This window comes from Pongo pygmaeus, chromosome 5 (assembly GCF_028885625.2).
Source record: "Pongo pygmaeus isolate AG05252 chromosome 5, NHGRI_mPonPyg2-v2.0_pri, whole genome shotgun sequence".
Taxonomy (NCBI): Eukaryota; Metazoa; Chordata; class Mammalia; order Primates; family Hominidae; genus Pongo; species Pongo pygmaeus.
The window spans coordinates 53,353,519-53,377,821 of NC_072378.2; the positions used below are offsets into that span (position 1 = coordinate 53,353,519).

The window sequence follows — 24,303 nt, forward strand, 5'->3', positions numbered from 1 at the left end:
AGTCACACCCTGGTTGGTGATGGACATGAATATCTACACCAAGGACTAAAATGAAATCATGCCTGGAAGCCACCCAATGAAGGCCCTGGGAACCCATGAACTGGCTGTGAAACCAGAGGATGTCACTGACAGGGAGGACAGGCAGGGAGCTAAGTCACTCTTCAAAACAAAAAGCAAAAATTAGGCCTCAGAGTTGTATAACTGTAGTTAGAAGACCAAATTCTTTCAACAGACAGAGAATGCTAATCCCTTGCTTCTTTTGGCATTCTATATTCTAACTCTGTGGGGTGCATTTTGTTTCATAACCTGGAATAAAAGATGTTGCTGCATTAACTTTGCAAGATATGGAAGGAGCTAGCATTTGTTCAACGTCAGTCACACAACTGGTTAGTTTTCTAAACTTCTCTTCATTTTATCCTACAAAAGTCACCTAAGGTGAATGAGGTTTTTATTCTTTTTTTTACAGTTGGGGATACGAGGTTTTTTAAAGTAACTTGCCCAGATTAAGTGGTGGATCTGGGATTCAAACTCACTGCTATTAAAAACTAAAGACCGAGTCTTATTTTCTATGTTAGTGTTTCTCAAATATGCATGGTAATCTTTCAGCAGATTGTGAAACCTCACTACTTTTTAAAATAAAATAGAAAAGAATAGAAAATATCAGCGAGCATGACATGTTGAAGGGTAAGTAATGTTTCACGAGTTGTTAGTTTCAGTTATTTGTGTGTTGTGTGTATGGATGTTTGCATGTGTGCACGCTCACTTGGTCATTGTAAATGGTTAGAGATAAATTGACTGGGCTCATCAGTGAAGTTTGATAGCCCTTGCTCTATCCCAGGCTGTTTGGGAGGTGGAACATAGCAGAGTATCAGAGAATGAAAACCAATGGCTGCACGGACAGATGCAACTAATTGTATCATGAATGTGAATGGAAGGACACAGGACTCATTGAAAGCAGGAGTTCCAGTGCCAGGACTTAGGAACAGTTGCATTTTCTCTCCAAACGCTCAGCTCTGTCATTAAACATTAAGATTCTTCTTGCAAAGTTTTGTGGTTGTTGAGTTTGGAACAAAAATGTACTTGTCTTTGCCAACTAACGTATTTCTTAAAAAGTTTGTATGACTTGAATTTAGACATCAAAATCTTTTAAATGTCTACGTTTTAAAATGTGGGAGTCAAGAGTTTAACCTTTGGAAAATGAAGAATTCTTAGAAACCATACTGAATCAACTCACCTGTTTTGTAATTAGAAATTTTGACACTGCACTTTTCTATCTTGGGAAATGGAAATAGCATTATTCAGCAGAAAGAAGGGGAGCGTGAAGTTCACACGGAAGTGTGGGGTGTGGTTGTTTAATTGCTATGGATTAGAGTTCACAGTGTCGTAATTCTAATCTCCACACTAAGCTCCCTTAGCCATTGATTGAGGATCATGTTTCAACAGGAAAGAATTTTTATCTTACATAACATTTTATCACAACACTACTGCTGGTAACTAACATGTCACCTTCTCAATATGAGGTTTCCTAAGGTCCGGCTAAGACTGGGACGAAGGTTACCGTTGAACTTTGTTGGGTCAACAGAAAATGAGAAGCAGAGAGCTCAAGGATTTGCCATGGGTCATGCACATATGCTCCTCACTCATGATCAATATCTAGGGAGTGTGTCTACCTTCTGCAACAACCCTGGGAAATGGCTCCTAACATCCTAATTATAAATGGGCACACTGAGGTTCAGAGAGCTAAAGTGACTGGCCCACGCTGCACACTTGGTGAGTGTTGGGTCAGCCTGAACTCCTTCTGATTGCAGGTCCAGAGCTGTCCAGAGCTTTTCCACTCCACCCCATAACCTGGCTCTCAGCTCCTGTCTGAGAAGTTGTTTTATATTTTCCTATTCAGAGTCCATTAGCTAACTAAATGGTGGAAGGCAAGGGCAAGAGGGGAACATCTAATTCTTGAGTTCTTTCTGTTAGCAACTTTTCAGGGGACTTTCAGAAAGTGTGCCTTTCTCTACTTTGATAAACTAAAATCCAGAGTGAGTTGAGGACTAGTATAACTGTATTTATATCAATAAAAAAAAATGGGCTTAACATCACAAAAGCCACAATTAACATTTAGGTAAAGTACTTCATCGTGTAAAAGGTTAGAATATTGGTCTTGCTTGTTCTTGGCCTCCATGGCTGCTTTATCAAATCTTCAAAATCTCTCTTGCTTCTTCTAAAAGTTTTGCCTTTGTGGGAGGCTTCCTCTGGCTGCCAGGCTGCAGAAACTTCTTCACCGTGGGCAGTTTGCTGATTGGGTTTTCAGGGCCTGCAATGCACAAAGCACAGCCTCAGAGTGAAGCCAAGGACTGACACCACTATTAATACCACCCAGGGAATCTGAGCCCCTCCTACACAAAGACCAAATGAGGCCCCTCCATCAGCACCAGTATGAAGGCTGGGAAACAGACTCTGAGCGAGAAATAAGAGATAAGAGGAATATGAGAGAAAGAAGAGAAAAAAGATAAGAGAAAGAATATAAGAGGGAGAACAAGAAGCTCACTAGCATTTTCCCAAAGATGTATTTTAGATTTTATTTGGTTCAGTCTCCCTACTCTCTTCTTTATACATCAATCCTGAGGATTCATGGCTTTTGTGTAAGTCAAGAAAAAACAATGTGCCTGTGAGATATCGACACAGATCAGCCTCTAGGCAGAAGTGAAAATATGGGAAAAGTGAGTTAGAAATGAAAATAGAAAATGTTAAAGACAAACCATGGGGCCACACCCACTGAGGTATACAGGGCTGGGGGCAGTGTACTCGGAGAGCTGTGCAGAGAGGAACGCAATCAATGTCTGATAGCGGGAGCCAGAGCCCAGGGAAGGAAACCAGATGGAAAGGGCCCTGCTCAGACAGACTTGGTGTGGGAAGACAAGGGCACATATGGGATAAAGGACATCACAGAGAATTCAGGAACAGAAACCACATTGAAATAGAGGGATGGAGAGAGATGCTGGGCCCTGGGTCCTTTCCATGATAAAATGCTCTTCATGAGGTAGCATGCACCACACATTTCACTGACATAACAAGAATCTTTCCCTGATTGTGAGGAATCAGGGCCTGGAAGCTCACTTTGGAGACCTGAGGGCACTGAAGGCCTGGAGAAGGCTGGGGTCAGAACATGGCCAGTCCCAGGACCCAGATATGAGATCCCATGATGGGAGATGTGGGGCTGCCTCTCTGGGCTACGAAATGGGTCACCTTCAGCAGAGGGAAGTTGGAGATAAGGCTGGAGTCAAGCTCTTCCACATAGTAGAGAATTTCCACCAGGTGAATATCAGCCCGGCTCAGCTTGTTGCCAACAACGTAATCTTGTCCGCAGCTCTTTCACACCTGGATAATTGGAGGAATCAGACCAGGAACACATGCGCAATCAGGCTGGGGCCCCTGCTTCTTCCTGAGTTTCTCCAGCCTGGCTCCCCCACCTCTGCTGCCTCACTGCATGGGTGCAGAGACCCGGACCTTTCTCCATGTTCCCTGACTCGTTGAGAGAGTAAGAAGTGTAGCTCTGCTCATTCCTTGGTTGGAGCCCAGGCTCTCATTTTCTCTTCATTCCACCTAAATGCGGTGTCCACAACACCCACTCGGCTTGCATCTTCCACATGGGCCAGAGGCTTAGCACCTGCTATATGTTCTGTCTTTCCCAGACCCTACAGCATGCAGCCCTGACGTTCAGGGCATGATTCTACACTCTGCTATCTCTCTCCAATCTCTCTTGGGCAGTGACTCTACCTTCATGACAGCACTCTTCCCCCAGGAGGAGACTATATCACAGTCCTCATTTCTCCTTGTATGCGCTCATTTCCTGCTCTAGGATCTGAAGTAAACCTGGGTGAACTTGAATTCATCCCCTTTCTTGCAACATTGGCACTTACTGAGTTCCTGTGTTATAATCTGCATGCCACAGTATCCAGGGTGAACTGCACTGATGTCTGCAACTTACTTTGAAATGCAAAAAAAAAAAAAAAATGTGTTTGACTGAGGGAGACAGAAGTGGAGTGACTGACACATGTGGTACAGCCCAGATGAGGAGATGTTAATTTTGCTCTCTAGGTGGTTGGTGTATATATGTTCATAAAATATTTCTTTCAACTATTGTGAATGTATAAAATGTTTCATAACAAAATTTTTAGTGATATGTGGTATTTATTAAAATATTTTAGCACATTCACACCATAAATAATAACATGAGAAAACATACAGCATTACTGATTTAAGGTAATATTTTGGCAAATACCCTTTCAGACTGTGTATACATATATAAGTGTAAATAATTACTTGGTACATAAAGAAAATGCAACATCAAATGCTATATTGTAGCATACATAGTTCAAATTCATGTATCATGGGACTCTGGTAGAACTGGTGAAATTCTTCCTCACAGTCTATTTTTATACCTTGCCTTGAGAGTCAAGAGCTCAATTAACATCAAGGAAGGCTTTTTGGACCTGAAGGTCAGTGCCCCAAAAATGCGCAGGCACTATTTTTCTGTTGCCTTATGTTATGGACTGAATGTTTAGGTTTCCCCAAAATTCATATGTTGGGATCCTGACCCCCGATGTGATGCTGTTAGTAGGTGGGGCTTCCACGAGACGATCAAGTCATGGGGGTGGAGTTCTCATGAATGACATTAGTCCCCTTTTATAAAAAGGGACCTTAGAGAACTCCTTTGGCATGTTTGCCGTGTGAGGACACAGCCAGAGATTGGCTGTCTATGAACCAAGGAATAGGAGCTCCCCAGATATGAAAACTGCTGGCACATTGATCTTGTACTTCCCAGCCTACTGAGCTGTGAGATAGAAACATCTGTTCTTTAAGCTACCCAGTCTGTGGTATTTTTGTTATAGCAGCCAAACTGCTAAGAAACCCTCTAAACTCTTAGTGTCCTTATAGACTAAACAGCTTCTATCATGACCTCTACAACAGTGAAATATGCCAGCATTTGGTCAATAACTGCCAGCTTTCCTAATTTTTGCCTCCACTTTCAGTTTATGACCAAACACACAAAGTAAAATATCGATCTCTGAACAATCACATAGAAATTCACATTTCTAGCTAGCCAGCTTACAGCATCTTCATGCCAACAACCTGCAATCAGGGCATAAGTTTTTCCACCATAAATCTCTCAGACTTTCCCGCCTGCCTCTGAATCTCTGGCAAACGCAAGTGATGGTGCCTGACTTCCTTACTATAGCAAGCTCGAAATAAACACCTTTTGCTTTTTCTCATTTGGGTTGTCTTCATTCACTTTCACAGTTTTTCTGGAGGTTGCAACAAGACATGGTCTATGTTGCCCATTGCCATGAACTCCAGCTGTCAACCAGGTGCAGTATCCACAAAGGTTCCTTGTGCCTTGTGGCAAGTCCGCACCTGGGCTGAACTCTTTTCTCTTTGCTTTGCACTCTTTCACTTTTTATTCTCAGTTTGGACCTTGGTTTTGTATTGGTTCCCATCTGCTTACCATCCTTAATAGAACCAGGCCTTTTTTGCCTGTTTGTTTCTTTTCAGTCTTTTGTGGTACTGCTTTGTGTCATGCTATCAAGAAGTGTTGTTTGTCATTAAAAAAAAAAAGAGGCAGCATATAGGCATAGGCCCAAAAGCCTGTTTTTCAAGACAGCCTCACAGTACACTGAGTTTGAGGTTATCACCGGATCTCTGTCCATGTGTACAAACTTTGCTGTGGGTCATCCCTAAAACTAAATGAAATTCTTCACTGTTGGTTTTTGTTCTTGTTGTTCTTTGAACTTGGCAGTGATCCAGGCAGAAGATTATAGCTTCCACTTGGGGCAGAGTAGTGACTGTGACTTTAGGTTTCCTTTATCCCTGTTAGGTGGTAATCCATATAGTTGGGTGAAAAAAATCTCTTTTGTAGTTTGGGGGCTTAAATCATGTAGCCGCTGAACAGATAAAGACATGCCTAGGGCGAGATATGGGGAAGGGGCATGGCGCTTCCATGCCTTCCCTGGACATGCCACCCTCCAAGAAGCTCCATGCATGTGTTCAGGTATACAGAAGCTCCCAGGTACAGTTTCAAAGACAGGAAAATAATGGCTTCTTGTTCCCCCTTTGATCAGGGCAAGCTTTGCATCTTTTTCCTTAAGTGGAGGTAATACGTAATGAAGAATCTTTTCACTCAAACCTGCCCTACCTTCTACATGTATCCTTCTACATTCGTCCTGAAAGATAAAAAGAACCAAACTGTCAAAATGCCTTCTGCCTTAGATTTTATGGTTTAAACACCTGAGACAGTAGAGCCTCAGATGGTGACAAAGTAATTCAGCTCCAGTGGGTGCCTTTTATATGCCAGTCATGCTGTTAGTTATACACATATATTACATTTATTTCTCAGAACATGCTACAGGGGTAGATATATGTCCAAAATGTTTGTCCTACACATGACCAAATACAGGTACAGAGAACATCAACATCAGTGACCTGTCTAGAGTCACAGTCATGAGAGGAATTAGTGGAATCGCTGCAAGTAACCACTGATGCTACAAATAGGGTTTGCTATCTCCGCTGTGGTTTCCTTTATGCATGAGCTTAGCATGATTCATATAGCTAAAGACCTACCATTTAAGTAATCCCAAGGCAGAGTCCATGGAACAGCCATCTCGAACATTTCTGTCTCCTTTTCTCACCATACTACATATCTCAGGCTCATTTTTATGCTCAATATTTGAAGTTCTAAAAAAATTAAAAATAACAATAAATAAATAGGAAATAAAGCATATCTCTAAAAGCTATCTCTAAAGATATATACTTTCAAGCAAGCTAGTAATTTTCAACAGCAACAAAAAAAGAAGCTCTCCCAATTATTTTCTAATCACCTGGGAAAGCTGTAGCACTTTGGCAGCCACTCCCCTTAGCCCAGCCCCCTCCATCCAGCCCCTTGCAATGACTGATTTACTTTCTAGATTTGAATGGTCTTGATAGTTCACACAAAAGCAATCATGTAACATGTGGCCTCTGGTGTCTGGTTTCTTTTATGGAACATGTTTTCAAGGCTTACCCATGTTGTAGCATGCATCAGTACTTTGTCTCTTTTCATAGTTCAAGAATATTCCATTGTCTGCTATAGCACATCTTGTTCCTCCATTCATCCATGGGTGGACATTTGGGTAGTTTCCACCTTTTGCATATCATGAATAACTCTCCTATGAACATTTCTGTGCATGGATTAGTGAGGCTGTGTTTTCCTTTCTCCTGGTGGTAGACCTGGTAGTGGAATTGCTAGGTCATTGGTAACTCCATCTTGGACTTTTCAAGGAAGTGCCAACAGGGGAGGAGATCCCTCCTCCCAGCTTTGCTGGTGCAAAATCATTGTGGCTGCTTAGGTCTGTATCAAAGGCTTCACTTTAGGTAATCCTGGTATCTTGGGCACCAGCCTCTGCTAATCTTAGTCAAGTTGACCAGTTCATATAATTAGTTGGTAACATAGGTTCCTGGTCATCATTCTTGGAATTATTGGAACCTGAGATTCAGCTTCTTTAGAGCCTTCTCTCCCCAGGCCTTCATCTACCGACTCTCAAACATTCTATGCCTTGTCCTAAGCTGTTGTTGGCGCCCAGTCTCTGAAGGCCTGAGCACCTGGAATCATGATTTGCCATCCTCCTGAGTTCATGGTTCCTCAGTGTTTGGAAATCTCTGTCAGGGTGCTCGATCCATGGACTGCATCCTTTTCTAGAATCACCCTCACCTGAACCCACCCCATGTTCACTGTTTCCTCATTTCCATGGGACTCTGCAATACTGCAACTCAGCATACACACCCAAGGCCCAGCCTGATGCTGACCATAATGCCCCTGCCACGGTCCTGCCCACTCAAGGAAGGACCTAAATCACTCTGTATTCTCTGTTAATGGAAGAATAGAAAATATACCATACAGGACTCTCTCCTTTATGTCTTTCTCATAGAGATTGTATTTGCTGGCAATGTAGTTGAGAATGGCTCTGGTCTGCACCAGCTTCATCCTGTCAATCTCAACTATTGGCACTCGCTGGAACATCAAACTCCCATCTTTAGAAAGAAGGAAAAAAAGGAGAGTGAGATGTCTATGAATCCCAGTCTTTCAGCATGAAAAAATGTTTGCTGAAATGACTAAATTTATAAAATAGAAAAGAAATTATTGCCTGGTATAACCTCTCAAAGGAAATAGAAATTTGTTTTTAGCTTCCTTAGTCCTTCTTTTTCTTATCAAGCTTCCTCTTACCTTGTAGCCTGTTATTTCATTTATGTTTTTGTTCCTCATCCAGATACATAATAGGTTCCTTGTATTTTTTGTGTTGATATATCTTCATGGATATTTTAGGAAGAAGTTGGGAGAGGCTGCTGCAGTCTCACCAGCCACATGCCATTTAAGATGGGAATATACCAAAGTAAATCTCATGATGTGAAGACATTAAAGACAGTTCTGAGAGAAGTTTCTATGTAGGCCCTTTGTATACTCTTCAATACCCCCACTGGACAGTGTGTGCAGGGTGGGTGCTGTGTTCCTCACTCTACTGCTGCTACCCTGGCTCATGTCCCTCCTCACCCTCTGACCTGGACTTCCAACCAATTCAACACTATCTCATTATCTAAGCCTACAATGTTGCAAGAATATCACCTTGTCAAATTCATAAGAGAAATGAATTCAAGATGGACCTATTCCAACTCCTTCCCTCTGATGCATGTCCGTGTGTGTCCTTGGATGGGGAGGGCTGTATGGGATCCCGAACCAACCACAGCTCATTCACAGTGTTGAAAGAATGAAAGCAAGGAAAGGCCATTCTCAGGGTGTGGGGGATGGCTCCGCTAGCAAATACTCTAAGAGATCTGGCCCTTTTAGCCTGGAGAGAGTTGACAGAACTGCTCAAGGAGCCCCACCCTTTCTACTTTAACCACATTTTTCCCTCTCCACCACCCCAACTACCACCCTTCACACACATAGACACGGCCTGGTGTTAAAACCTTCAAGTGTACCTTCTACTAGATACCTTCATCAGAGACACGTAGAGACTTGATCTTACCATTTCTTAACTTTTCCAAATCTTCTGCAGATTCTAGAAATTTCTCTTCAAACCGAAAGCAGAATCAGTAAATGGGCTCCTGATAAGTCATTCCATAGCATTATAGACTTTTAACCTTGAATGGCTACTGTCTGATACATAATTTGGAGAATATAAGATTTCTGAGTTTGGCAGTGCACACAGAGGAGTCTGGTCATGGCCATTTGGAAATTTAGACTAGATTCATCAAGAAAAAGGCATGGATCACAGCACATAGCCACTCAATCTTTCAGTTCACTTCATCTACACCCTGATCTCTCCCATGTCCATGATTAGGTCATGATTTGAGAGGGGATGTCACTGGCTTTAAGGGATCAAGCAGTTCTTCTAGTTATGGTGTCATCATATCATAGGAAAGCGTGTGTCTCCAGATGAGATCAGACCACAGCCTTTGTGTCCCCAGTGTGGGGTATGCAATGGGCTAATGACCATCAAAGATTCTTCCACCAAGGAACCTCTGCTGTAATTTATATCACCCCACTTGTTAGGAGCCCTACGGTGCATGAGACAGGTCCTGCTATTGCAGAGCTTTAACTCTTGCAAGGATAATTTCCCCTCCTGGAGTAAATGGAACACAACAGAGTAGAATTCTCAATTTGAGGAAGGAATTAGGGTCCCCAGACTAATGTTATTTTTATCGAAAATCTCTGGTTTATGATATGGCTGTGTGGGTTTAATATCACTATTTTCATGTCCTGGCTTCTTGATTTTGGACACATTGTTTAATCTCTCTGTGTCTCAGTATCCTAACCTGTGAAATGGACATACTTATGATGCTTTTTTTAAAGACTGGTATGAAAGGTCAGGCGCAGTGGCTCACGCCTGTAATCCCAGCACTTTGGTAGGCCGAGGCGGGCGGATCCCCTAAGGTCGGGAGTTCAAGACCAGCCTGTCCAATATGGAGAAACCCCATCTCTACTAAAAATACAAAAATTAGCCAGGTGTGGTGGCACATGCCTGTAATCCCAGCTACTCAGGAAGCTGAGACAGGAGAATCGCTTGAACCTGGGAGGTGGAGGTTGCGGTGAGCTGAGATTGCACCACTACTCTCCAGCCTGGGAGACAAAGTGAGACTCTGCCTCAACAACAACAACAAAAAAAGATTGGTATGAAAATTAAATTTCAAAGTCATGCAAAGCACTTGGAAAGGTAGCAGGTATATAATAAATGCTCATTAAATATATATTTTGGGACTCTGAGAGATGGCTGCTATTTCATAGCATCCTTTTCAAAAAACTTAAGTCAATCTAAAATCACTGAATGTATACTTTCTTGTTGACCTATATCCAGTAATTTAAACTTTGAAATAAATTACACCTTGTCCTGAGAGTAGTTGGAATGGCAGCAAGCAAGGTTGTCTAAATCTGATCAGAAACTCTGAGTAGATGCATTTATTTAATATAAATGTGAAAATCAGTTATTACATAATGATGCAGTTGACTTAATAGGCAGAATCTATAAAAATAAAAGTTAAAGCAGACTCTTACAAAGATTTTCAGGATTTCACTGTTAATACGATCCGGTTCCAATCTTGGCTCTGCCTCATAATAGCTGTGTGATCTGGGAATCATCACTTAACATCTTTAAACATTAGTTCCCTCATCTGCAAAATGGGCATAGAACATTTTCTTAACAGAATGTTTTAATGTTTTCAAAATGCATCATACAGGGCCTGACCCACATACATCAAGTAATAAATAGTAGCTGTGTTTGCAGTGGCTAAGTATACTTTAATAGAGTTCTTTATTGTGAAATGTCAGGAATTTGGGGGTTTCTAGCTTGCTCCATGGAACAGAGTTTGTTGTGGATCTATGATCACACAGGACCAGGATCTAGAGATCATGGTTGGGGGTGGGGGAGGTGGGGGCAGGAAGGGTGTGCCAGCAATTAATACTGTGTCCAGTTGAGGACAAACCTAAGGAACGTTGTGTGGTCCAGGCAGGAGGGTGACCGAGGTGGTGGGACTGGCAAGTGGGATGTGCTTGTGAGGCCGAGGACTGGGTTGTGATCATCAGCTTTAGGGCATTGAGACCCCAGAAGCCTGAGCAAGGTCTGCAGTCAGCCCTGCCCCCGCCTTCAGTCAAGCTGGATGGAGACCAGGGAGCCTGGGTTGCTCCCAGCCTTGCCCCTCCCTCCCTCCTGCTGAACTCTTCCTGCCCAGGCTCTGAACACATCCCTGAGCTGCAGAGCTGACGTCTGGGTGACAGTGAAACGGGGTATTCATTTGTGCCAAAACAAACAAACAAACAAACAAAACCTGGAATGACAGTGTGTGGATTTCTTGTGTGCTTATTCGTAGGATTGAGAAAGGGTAAGGCTAAGGTCCCAAGCCTTCGTGAAGCAACGGAGAAAGTGCCTCCCAAGGCTCAGTTCCACACGGCGTTGTGAGGCTGAAGGGGCTCACTGGAAGTTCCCCTCACAGGACGCCACCTCACCTGAAACCCTCTTTTTCTGCTACCATCCAAGGGACAAGATCTCCTAAGTTAGTCCAAGACTCACTCCGGAAGAAAACCCTCTCAGGCAGTTACTGAGGGACTGTGGTCTGGCTAGGACGTGTTTTTCTCAGTGACACCTCTAGAGGGCAGCACTCAACGGAGTCCCATAGACACCTCCCTGCATTTCCTCCTCAGACACTGGGTGGATGATCTGGTAACACTGGGAAATGCTTGAGTGTTCTCCTGGAAGCTCCTGATTTTAATCACCTGTTTACTTGTCTGCATTCTTATAGATATGTAGGCTACCCGAGGGCAGAGACTGAGTCTGTCTTGTTCACTGTCTACCTCCAGAACCTCACACAGAATCTGGCACTTAGTAGGTGCACAACAAAATAATCATTTAATTAGTATACTGAGTCTTTAACAGGTGAGTATGCAGTTTGACTTTACATTCTCTTTCTAATCTTATGCCTTTTTATCCTCTTATTGTATAAATTTCTAACATGTATAAAAATAACACAAAAGTATAATGACCTTTCTTTTATTCCTCACATAGAATCAATAATTACCAATATTAAGGAAAAGAGTGAAACGCTGTAAAATATGTGAAGAGATTTATTCTGAGCCAAATATGAGTGACCAATGGCCCGTGATACAGCCCTCAGGAGATTCTGGGAACATGTGCTTAAGGTGGTTGGGATATAGTTTAATTTTAGGGAGACATGAGACATCAATCAAATATATAGAGATGTACATTGGTTCAGTCTAGAAAGGCAGGACAACTGGAGGTGTGGACTTCCAGATTTTGTGTAGATTATAAAATTTTCCAATTGGCAGTTGATTGAAAGAGTTATGATCTAAAGACCTGGGTGTAGGGAAAAGAAAGAGAGAACAGACTGTTACTGTGTCTATGTAGAAAGGGAAGACATAAGAGACTCCATTTTGAAAAAGACCTGTACTTTAAACAATTGCTTTGCTGAGATGTTGTTAATTTGTAGTTTTGCCTCAGCCACTTTGACCCAACCTGAAGCTCACAAAAACATGTGTTGTATGAAATCAAGTTTTAAGGGATCCAGGGCTGTGCAGGACGTGCCTTGTTAACAAAATGTTTACAAGCAGTATACTTGGTAAAAGTCATCGCCATTCTCTAGTCTCAATAAACCAGGGGCACAATGTACTGTGGAAAGCCGCAGGGACCTCTGCCCTTGAAAGTGGGGTATTGTCCAAGGTTTCTCACCATGTGATAGTCTGAAATATGGCCTCATGGGATCAGAAAGACCTGACCATCCCCCAGCCCGACACCCGTAAAGGGTCTATGCTGAGGTGGATTAGTAAAAGAGGAAAGCCTCTTGCAGTTGAGATAGAGGAAGGCCACTGTCTCCTGCCTGCCCCTGGGAACTGAATGTCTCAGTATAAAACCCAATTGTACATTTGTTCAGTTCTGAGATATGAGAAAAACCGCCCTGTGGTGGGAGGCGAGACATGTTTGCAGTAATGCTGCTTTGTTATCCTTTACTCCACTGAGATGTTTGGGTGGAGAGAAACATAAATCTGGCTTACATGCACGTCCAGTCATAGTACCTTCCCTTGAACTTAATTATGACATAGATTCTTTTGCTCACATGTTTTTTGCTGACCTTCTCCTTATTATCACCCTGCTCTCCTACTACATTCCTTTTTGCTGAAATAATGAAAATAATAATCAATAAAAACTGAGGGAACTCAGAGGCTGGTGCTAGTGCAGGTCCTTGGTGTGCTGAGTGCCGGTCCCCTGGGCCCACTGTTGTTTCTCTATACTTTGTCTCTGTGTCTTATTTCTTTTCTCAGTCTCTTGTCCCACCCGACTAGAAATACCCACAGGTGTGGAGGAGCAGGCCACCCCTTCACCTGGGATCAATAGAAAGGAATATCTGGGTTAGGATAATAAGGAGGTACGGAGACCAAAGTTTTATCATGCATATGAAGCATCCAGGTAGCAGGCTTCAGAGAAAATAAATTGTATTAGGTTGGTGCAAAAGTAATTGCGGTTTTTGCCATTGAAAGTAATGTTTCTTATCAGACTTAGAGTCTGTTTTATCAGTAATTCCAAAAGAGAGGAGGGCATGTCCAACTTCCCACTTCCCATCATGGCCTAAATTAGTTTTTCAGGTTAGCTTAGTAATGCCCTTGCTGAGAAGAGGGTTCATTCAGATGGTTGGGGCTGGGGAAGAGGCTTAGAATTTTATATTTGGTTTACACCAGCTAAAGCCAATGTGTTTTCATCTACATGCCCACCCACTTTCTCCTTGTAATAATGTGAGGAAATCCCAGATACCATATATTTTATTCTTAGATACCTCAGTGTGTTTCCCTAAAACAGAAGAACGATTTTAAATATAGCCATAGTACATTATCACACATGAAACATTAACAATAATTTTTTCATGACATCAAATATTCAATCAATACGTATGTTTCTGTTACACAAATGCCATAAATTATTTTTTATGGTTTGTTTAAATCCAAGTTCAGTTAATCCACACATTCTGATTAGTTTCTTAAATGTATCTTAATGTTTATGCTCTTAGATGAGAAGATATTTTAACAATTTATTAGATCAAATTCATCATCCCTTTTTTAATAACTGCTAATTTTCCTTAAGGTACAACACTTGACAAGTCATTTAGTAAGAAATGTCTTATAGTTTCTGAGGGAAAAGTATCTGGTAAGGTCAATTTTAGATCCAACTTAAGATGACCTCTCAGGACCTACCTGTACTCCAGCTGCAGCTAGGAGCCACTGGATGGACTCCATTCTGCCGTGTCCATTGTTGTAGCAGAGCTTGGGTTTCCCACCAAGATAGCAGATTCCTGGAGTTTTCTCTAAGCATGAGTGAAAGAATGAATGAATGAACGAATAATTGAAGCCATAGAATCAAAAATGTTCATTAGGATGTATGGTTGAAAACCACCAACAATACTGAAGAAGAATCTCCCTTCTTCATGACTGGGTTGGAGGAGTTCCTGGAATATTTTCTTGGCCCAAATTGTTACCCATCGGTGGCCACCCTCAGATTCTAGCAAACCAGTCTCACGTGCCCATTGGTTAAATGTAACCATTCTCGCCATGCTAAGAGGTGAGAGTTTGTGGTAATAATGCATATATGGAAGGTAGTGGGAAGAGGAAGAATTCAAGAACTAATATTTATTAAAAACATCCTGGTGATACTTCCCCAACGCTAGTCCCTTTTAATATGTTATATCTTTAATCCTCCAAAGTCCCATGAAATGCCTATTATTATTTATTTTTATTTTTTTTTACTTTTTTGAGACGGAGTCTCGCTTTGTCACCCAGGCTGCGGTGGCACAATCTCAGCTCACTGCAAGCGCCGCCTCCCAGGTTCAAGCCATTCTCCTGCCTCAGCCTCCTGAGTAGCTGGGACTACAGGCGCCCGCCACCAAGACCAGCTAATTTTTTGTATTTTTAGTAGAGACAGGGTTTCACCGTGTTAGCCAGGTTGGTCTCGATCTCCTGACCTAGTGATCTGCCTGCCTCAGCCTCCCAAAGTGCTGGGATTACAGGCATGAGCCACTGCGCCTGGCCGAAATGCCTATTATTATCTCCATTTTTTTGGTTAATGAAATGGAACATCAGAGAAGTGAAATGCAATGTTCACAATCACACTCTAGCTGGTGATGAACATGAAAATCCACACCCAGGACTAAAATGAAGGCAGTCCTGGAACCCACCTAGGTGAAGGCCCTGGGAATCCAGTAAGCGACCAAGAAACCAGAGGATATCATGACAGGGAGGACCAGGAAGGAGCAAAGTCACTCTTCAGCTCTTTGGCTGTTAGGCTACTGATATGGTTTGGCTCTGTGTCCCCACCTAAATCTCATCTCGAATTGTAATCCCCATAATCCCCACATGTTGCGGGATGGACCTGGTGGGAGATTATTGGATCATGGAGGTGGTTTCCCCCATGCTGTTCTCCTGACAGTGAGTTCTCAGGAGATCTGATGGTTTTATGAAGGGCAGTTCCCCCTTCTCTCTCTCTCTCTCTCTGCTGCTGCCTTGTGAAGAAGACGCCTGCTTCCCCTTCACCTTCCACCATGACTGTAAGTTTCCTGAAACCTCCCAGCCATATGGAACTGTGAGTCAGTTAAAATTCTTTCCTTTATAAATTACTCAGGTTCAGGGAAGTTCTTTATAGCAGCGTGAAAATGGACTAATACAGCTATGTTTGATCAAATGGAGAAATAGGGCCTCAGACTTGCTTAACTGTAGCTACGAGATCCAAATTCTTTAAACATATAGAGAATCATAATTTCTTGATTCTCTTGGAATTCTGTTTTCTACCTCTATAGGGTGCATTTTGTTTTATAACCTGGAAAAAGAGATGCTGCATTAATTTTGCAGGGAATGGAAGGAGTTAGAATTTGTTCAATGTCAGTCGCACACTGATCATTCTTCCAAATTTATCTTCATTTTATTCTACAAAAATCACCTAAAGTGAGTGCTGTTGTTAATCTCATTTTACAGTTAAGAATACTGAGATTTTTTGAGTAACTTGCCCAAAGTAAGTGGTGGATCTGGGATTCAAACCCACTGCTATTCAAAATCAAAGACTGGCCGGGTGCAGTGGCTCACACCTGTAATCCCAGCACTTTGGGAGGCCAAGGCAGGTGGATCACCTGAAGTCAGGAGTTCAAGACCAGCCTGGCCACACTGGTGAAACCTCGTCTCTACTAAAAATACCAAAAAATTATCCAGGCATGGTGGTGCACGCCTATAATCCCAGCTACTAGGGAGGCTGACGCACAAGAACCGCTTGAACCCAGGAGGTAGAGGTTGCAGTGAGCCAAGATCGCACTGCTGTCATCCAACCTAGGCGACAGAGCGAGACTCTGTCTCAAAAACAAAAACAAAAAACAAAGACTGGGCCTTATTTTTTATGTTAATGTTTCTGAAATACGCATGGTAATCTTTCAGCAGATTGTGAAACCCAATACTTTAAAAATAAGATATAAAAGAATAAAAAATACCATGACATGCTGGAGAGTAAGTAATGTTTCATGAGTTTTTAGTTTCAGTTATATGTATGTTATGTGTATGGATGTTTGCATGCATGCACACTCATTTGGCCATTGCAAATGGTTAGAGATAAATTGATTGGGGCTCATTAAGGAAGTTTGATAGCCTTTGCTCTATCCCAGCCTGCTTGGGAGGTGGAACATAGCAGAGTATCAGAGAATGAAAACCAAGTCTACCAGGACAGACCATAAATAATCGTATCACGAATTTGAATAGAAACACACAAGACATTGAAAGCAGGCATTCCAGTGCCAGGACCTAGGAACAGTGGCATTTTCTCTCCAAACTCCCAGCTCTGTTATAAAATATTAAGATTCTTCCTGCAAAATTTTGTAGTCATTGAGGTTGATATATTGGTACAAAAATATACTTGTGTTTACCAACAGTTGTATTTCTAGAAAAGTATGTATGACTTGAATTTAGAAATCAAAATCTCTTAAATATCTACATTTTAAAATGTGGAACTCAATAGTCTAACTTTTAGAAAGTAAAGAATTCTTTGAACATACTTAATCAACTCATCTGTCTTGTAATTAGAGACTCTGCACATTGCACTTTCCTCTCATTGGAAATGGAAATAGCGTGATTCAGCAGAAGGAAAGGGAGAGTGAACCTCACAGAGAGTGGGTGTGCTTGTTTAATTGTTATTAACTAGAGATCACAGAGTGATTCAAATCGCACACTTGCACCCTTAGCCATTACTGAGGATCATGTTTCAAAGGGAAATGAATTGTTATCTTATATAGCATTTTATCACAATGCTCCCGCTTATAAGTAACGTATCACCTTCACCTTCACAATATGAGGTTTCCAAAGGCCAGACCAAGACTGGGACAAAGTTTACCACAGAGCTTTGCTGGGTTAACAGAATTTGAGAACCAGAGAGCTCAAAGATTTGCCATGAGTCACACACACGTGCTCCTCATTCACGGTCAATATCAAGGGAGTGTGTCTACCTTCTGCAACAACCCTGGGAAATGGCTCCTAATATCCTAATTAAAGATGGACACACTGAGGTTCAGAGAGATAAAGCGACTGGCCCACGCTGCACACTTGGTGAATGTTGGGTCAACCTGAACTCTTTCGGATTGCAGGTCCAGAGCTTTTCCACTCCACCCTGTAAGATGCCTCTGCTTCTGTCTGAGAAATTGTTTCATATTTTCCCATTCAGACTCCATTAGCCAGCTAAACGTTTAAAGACGAAGGCAAGAGGCGAATATCTGAATCTTGAGTTCCTTTCTGTTAGCAGCTTTTCAGGAGCCTGATTAGAAGAAAAAATTAATAAAAGTTTGCCTTTCTCTTATTTGACAACCTAAAAACCTGAGTGAGTTGAGGACTAGTATATTTACCTCAATTAGAAAACGAGCTTGTATTGAAAGGAATATAACCTATGATAATCCCAGTAGTAAATTAAGAGTTAGGTCTCTGAGTGGTCCTAATTACACTGTTTCTTATCAGAGAGAAGGGAGACTGAGATAAATCACAACTCCTTCCATTATGAGGTTCATAAACTCAGGCTCTCTAAATTCTGAGCTCAAGTTTCTCTTTTCAAAATAGGGACTGTTAGCCAGGTGTGGTGGCTCATGCCTGTAATCCCAGCACTTTGGGAGGCCGAGATGGGCAGATCATTTGAGATCAGGAGTTCGAGACCAGCCCAGGCAACATGGCGAAACCACGTCTCTACTAAAAATAAAAAAATCAGCCGGATGTGGTGGCAGGCTCCTGTAGTCCCAGCTACTAGGGAGGCTGAGGCAGGTGAATGTCTTGAACCCAGGAGATGGAGGTTACAGAGAACTGAGATCACGCCACTGCACTCCAGCCTGGATGACACAGAGAGATTCTGTCTAAAATAAACAAACCAAAAATAGGAATTTCCATACCTACTTTTGAGGGCTGTTGAGAAAGTTAAATGAAATAATTGATCTGGTTTGGCTCTGTGTCCCCACCCAAATCTCATCTCAAATTGTAATCTCTATAATCCCCTCATGTTGAGGAAGAGACCTGGTGGAGGTGGTTGGATCATGGGGGCGGTTTCCCCCAAGCTGATCTCATGATAGTGAGTGAGTTCTCATGAGATCTGGTGGTTTTATAAGCAGTGGTTTCTCCTGCTTTCTCCTTTTCCTGCTGCGTTGTGAAGAAGGTACTTCCTTCTCCTTCACCTTCCACCACGATTGTTAAGTTTCCTTAGGCCTCCCCAGCCATGCAGAATTGTGAGTCAATTAAACCACTTTTCTTTATAAATTACCCAGTCTCGGGTTTTTTTAATAGCAGTGTGAAAACAGACTAATAAAATAATGTACATAAAATTCATAATAGGAACTCAGTAATGAGAGTGTCCTCCAACCCTCACTTCTTGGGATGTGGATGAGTCTTTCTGAACACATTGGGTAGTACATGGGTCTCCTGTCTGTCTCTCTCTCTCTCTCTCTTAACCCATCAAGCTCTGGTAAAAATAAGATTTTATGTATATCCAGATTTTTTTTTCAAAGAAGTCATACAGTGGGTCTTTTCTATAAAGCTCCTGTGCAGAGGTTAATGATATTCACTAATCCAGTCAACCTGGGTGATATGGTTTGGCTGTGTCTCCATCCAAATTTCATCTTGAACTGTAGCTCTCATAATTCCCACGTGTCACAGGAGGGACCCAGAGAGAGGTAATTGAATCATGGGGGTGGGTCTTTCCGTGCTGTTCTTCTGATAGTGAGTAAGCCTCACGAGATCTGTAGGTTTTATAAAGGGGAGTTCCCCTGTACACACTCTCTTGCCTGCTGCCATGTAAGAGGTCCCTTTGCTCTTCCGTCGTCTTCTGCCATGATTGTGAGGCCTCCCCAGCCACGTGAAACTATGAGTCCATTAAACCTTTTTTACTTTATAAGTTACTCAGTCTCAGGTATGTCTTTATTAGCAGCATGAGAACAGACTAATACACTGGATTAACAGGAAGTTTTCAGTGAAAGTTCAGGGAGGCCTGACCCATCGTTAACACAGTCTTGCTTAACTCCTAGACTACAGCAGATCCCTGGTTCCCAGGTTATTTTATAACCTCGAAAAAGAGATGATTTATATCCCAGAAAAAGCCTCCCATACCCTGCACCTGGTGGGCCTTTCTCCTCAGACCAGGCCCAGCTACTACTACTCATCCCCTGCTCAGGGCAGTCTGAGCCTTTCCTATTGCCAGGCCCCCTTTGCATGAACTCCAGCCATGCATGTGGGAGCCCCACTGCCTCTCTCCAGCCATTCATAGCTCTTGGGCAGGGTCTCACTCTTAACACTTGATGAAAACAGTCACTTCTCTACACCATCCTGTTACTTACCTGAAAATGCAGACATTTTGCTGATTCTTCCTCAATTCCTTGTTTCTGGAGTATTCACCTATTAAAAGCAGTTTCGGTGTCTCAAGCAATGATGATGGCTTGTAGCAAAAAATATTTGGTCTGATTTGGTCCTTGCTCTAAAGGGTTTAAATCTAGTCAGAAAAATAGCCTTGTGGGGCTGGGTGTGGTGGCTCATGCCTCTAATCCCAGCACTTTCAGAGGCCGAGACATGTGACCACTTGAGCCCAGGAGTTCAAGACCAGCCTGGGCAACATGGTGAAACCTCATCTCTACCAAAAATGCCAAAAAAAAAAAAAAAAATTACCTGGCATGGTGGCATGTGCCTGTAGTCCCAGCTACTAGGGAGGGTGAAGTGGGAGAATCACTTGAATCCAGGAGGTGGAGATTAAAGTGAGCCTAAATCATGCCATTGTACCCCACCCTGGGTGACAGAGCAAGACTCTGTCACCAAAAAAAAAAAAAAGAAAAGAAAAGAAAAAAAAGAGAAAAGAAAAAAGAAAAACAGGCTTGTGGACAACTAACGGAGCAGAATGTGCTCAGCAGTGACTTCACTTTAATGGGTTCCTGGAAATTCCAACCCAAGAATCATAATTCTCTTAGCCAAGCAAATCAGAGCAAGGGGAGAAGGCTGCCAGACTCAGAAAAAGCTGAGGAACCTGTCTCTTCTGCCCAGGTGGGCTCCCTTTTTCCACAGTAGCATCTCAATCTGTGGGTTCAGCGGATTTTGTACCTCCCAAATGTCTGCTTTCCTACCCTTCAAAGTAGGATCATTCATCTGTATTTAAACATTGCTCTCTGTAATCTCTTGCAACTCTCATTTCAGTATCTTCTCACATGGGTGCTATATTTCCTTCCTGTGAATTCTTTTATAGCTTGCATAGCTCTCAGATCTGGATCCAAAAAGAGGATCTCACTGAAACTCCTGGTCTTCCTTTTATAACATTTCCTGCCCCTCAATATTAAACACTTATTCCAGGCCATCGTCAACTCTTATAATCTAATGACATCATACATTCTAGTCAGATGCCTTTCGGTGCTTCTTAAAAACTAGTTGTATGCTCGAATGACTATGTAGTTCTCCTATCAGGACTTCTGACTTTTAACACTTAGAGAAGTCATGTAGTCAAGTGATTCTCAACCAGGAGAGATTTTACTCCCCTATCCCATTCAGCAATGTCTGCAGACATTTTTGGTTTTCACAACCTAGGGGTACATAGTGCTACAAGATCAGGTAGGTAGAGGCCAGTGATGCCTTGAAATGTCCTCTTATGAACAAGGCAGCCCCTGCACACAAATAATTCCCCAACCCAAGGGGTGCCAAGGGTGAGAGACTTTTTCTTAGCTATTTTCTCGGTTTGTCATGAGTTGGTTGAACCCCAGAGAGAGAATGTGACTTGTCATCCAGCTAATTAGCAGCAAAGACTAAATTAGATTCTAGTTTTCCTGACATTCAGAGACTAATTTATTCTAATAGGAATAGCACTGCTATACGTTTATTCTAATAGGAACAGCACTGCTATACATTTTAGTGGTCACAGAGATTTCTCCAATTTCCACTTTTGAGCTTGCTTTATGTGAAAATTAAATAATATAGAAAAAAAATAATAGAATCACAACAATGGGTCAACCAATCCTGATTATCAGACTCAATTTTCTGCAGTTTAAGCAGAATTAATAAAGAAATGGGACCATTCCACTAAGTAGACACAGAAGGAGGAAAGAAGGAGGAATTTGGAAAGAGCAGGGTTTTCGGACAAATGTTCAACTGGGCAAAGGACAAGGATTAACAAATAATCATTGAATCAGGAATGTAAAAATTCACAAGAAGGGCATTCTTGCTCTTAATTTTTTCATAATAAATCTAGGTCACTTGCTTTATAAAACCAAAAGTTCTACAGACTTAGATATTAACCTGCAAGTTCTACACAGTGGCTCACAAAAGATTTTACCTGCCCTTTGGAGCATAACAACCTTAAAGTAATATTGAAAAGTCAGTGGCGTCAACACTTGGCAACAAATCACAAAGCACTTCCTGAAGGAAGCACGAATGTGTGTGATATCTAACATCAAGTTGTGAATTAGAATTGTGTTTGGTAGGTATTGGTGGCTCTTTCCTCAGCAGGAGATGGAGGTTTGGAGAAACAACTGCAGACATGGAACTGTGCAGATATATGTCCCTTTCATTGGTCACTGGGAATCCCAAGTCTGTGATCTTGCCAAATTTTCATTCACAATAATTGTATATTGACTACGTGTCTAGAGAAAGCAACTTTGGCACAAACACCTATGTTTCCTCTGGCACTGCTCATATTCTCAGTTGATCTAAAATGGCACCATCACTTTTTTTTTTTTACCTTAGATCATTAACTTTTTTCCTGTTATTATATATCATGCCCTAGTTTTATAAATTCTTCATTTTTACATTTCTATAATGATTGTGAATGTTATCAGAAACAAAATGAAGTTACTAATGTTAAGAAAACCTTGACAAACAGAGCTGGAAAACCATGAAGAGAAGGTTTTCATTCTTTCATGTCGGATAAGAAAAAAAGTTACAAAAAACATAATCTTGCACAAAGGTTATCACAACATTATACAAAAAACTTCTGCAAGGACATCTGACCAGCAACTGCCAGTTCATACTTGGCCTGACGTCACCCTTGTTATTGATGTTTGTAGTGAATGATAAGTATTTTAAAAATTTATTTAATCCTTTTCATTTTTTTCTTAAAAAACCTTTGTCTTCCTTTAACTCCCTAAGCACATATGTGGTTTACTATGGTACACACATACCCATTACAAAACTGTATTCCCAAATAAATATCTTTTATTTTAGAGTCTCTTTGTTTATTGAGTTGACACGATGTATCCAAAAGCAGCTGAATGCACAACTCAAACTGTCATCCAAGCACACAAAGAAGGCATTGATGTGAGTATTAAACTGATTTGTTTTTATTATGTTAAGGATACATTTAAAAGTATTTTTCTAGTGACCTAGATGAAAGGGTATGAGGCAGAATCAGAAGATTTACAAGATCAGTGCTTAGTTTATTAAAGACTGTCACGCTTGTGGTTCAACAACTTAATTTAAGGTCCTAATGCATTTATAAGCTACATGGTCCTTTCCATAGCTCCCTCCCATTGAAAGAGGTACAGTCAGTTTAGCAAAAAGCCACTCCCACACGTTTCAGGGCCACAGGACTGCCTACTAGACTCTAAGAAAAATGGCAAGTCATCCTCTTATCACAGGGTAACTGCTTAATATGTTCCTTTTCAAGGTCGGCAATAAGTTTAACAAAACATTTCAGCAGATTTTGCTCTCTTTACAAGTCAGTAGAAACTGGCTTTTTGAAGACGCTCACTTTTCATGACTTGGATGTAAGGACTAAAGCAGATGAGAAATCTCTGGTGGGAACATAGATGGGAGGGGATGTCTGTGAAGGGCAGGCTGATGGCACTCTGGAAGGCTTCTCTTACTGGGTTGCCACATAAAATGCAGGCAACCCAGGAAAAGGTGAAATTCAGGCAAAGAATCAATATCTTTTTTGTATAAGTATGTCTCAAGCACTGTAGATAACATGATTATACAAAAAGTATTGATTGTTCATCTGAATTTCGTATTTACTTGGGTGTCTTGTATTTTATCTGCCAAATCTAGCCACGCTATTTGCATACTTTTTCCTCTCTGGGTCACTCAGGTTACCCTTCCTGACCTCTGGGCCTTTGCACATGGTAATTGACTTGACTGGAATGCACTACTTTCACCTATTACGGTATTTTCTCTACTGTGTCTTCTTTCCCTACACTGTTTTGACATGATGTATTCAATATCAGCTTCCCCACTAGACCCTGAGCTCCTGAGGGGAAAGCCTTCTTCTTGTTTGATTCCAGTCCTCATTGTCTGGCACAAAACCTGGTCATCATAAGAGCTCCTAAAATAAGATAGTTTTTAAATTTACGTGGAAGAATTCTAGCAAATATAAAAGTACACAGAATAATATAACAAAGTGGAAAGTACCCATGACCTGGATTCACCAATTGACAAAAGCCTTTCTTCATCTACACCATGCAGTGGGTTATGTTGGCCCCCACAGAAGATAGGTCCATATCCAAACCCCTGGATCCTGTAAATGTGACCTTATTTGGAAAAAAGCTCTTTGCAGATGAAATTAAGGAACTTGAGATGAGACCATACTGGTATATTTAAACAGGCCCTAAATCCAATGAGAAGTGTACCCACAACAGAGAAGACACAGATACAAAGAGGGTGAGGTGCTGGAAGCCCAAGGCAGAAAGTAGAGTGATGTGGCCAAGATCCCAGAAAGTTCAGAAATGCCAAGAGCCCCCAGAAGCTGTAGGAGGCAGGGAAGG

General features: G+C 41.7%; 1 pseudogene; it reads right to left on the bottom strand.

The window, feature by feature from the left end:
- Window positions 1-2,186: 2,186 nt before the first annotated feature.
- Window positions 2,187-19,927, bottom strand: LOC129039052 (glutathione S-transferase A3-like; annotated as a pseudogene).
- Between the last annotated feature and the right edge of the window lie 4,376 nt (window positions 19,928-24,303).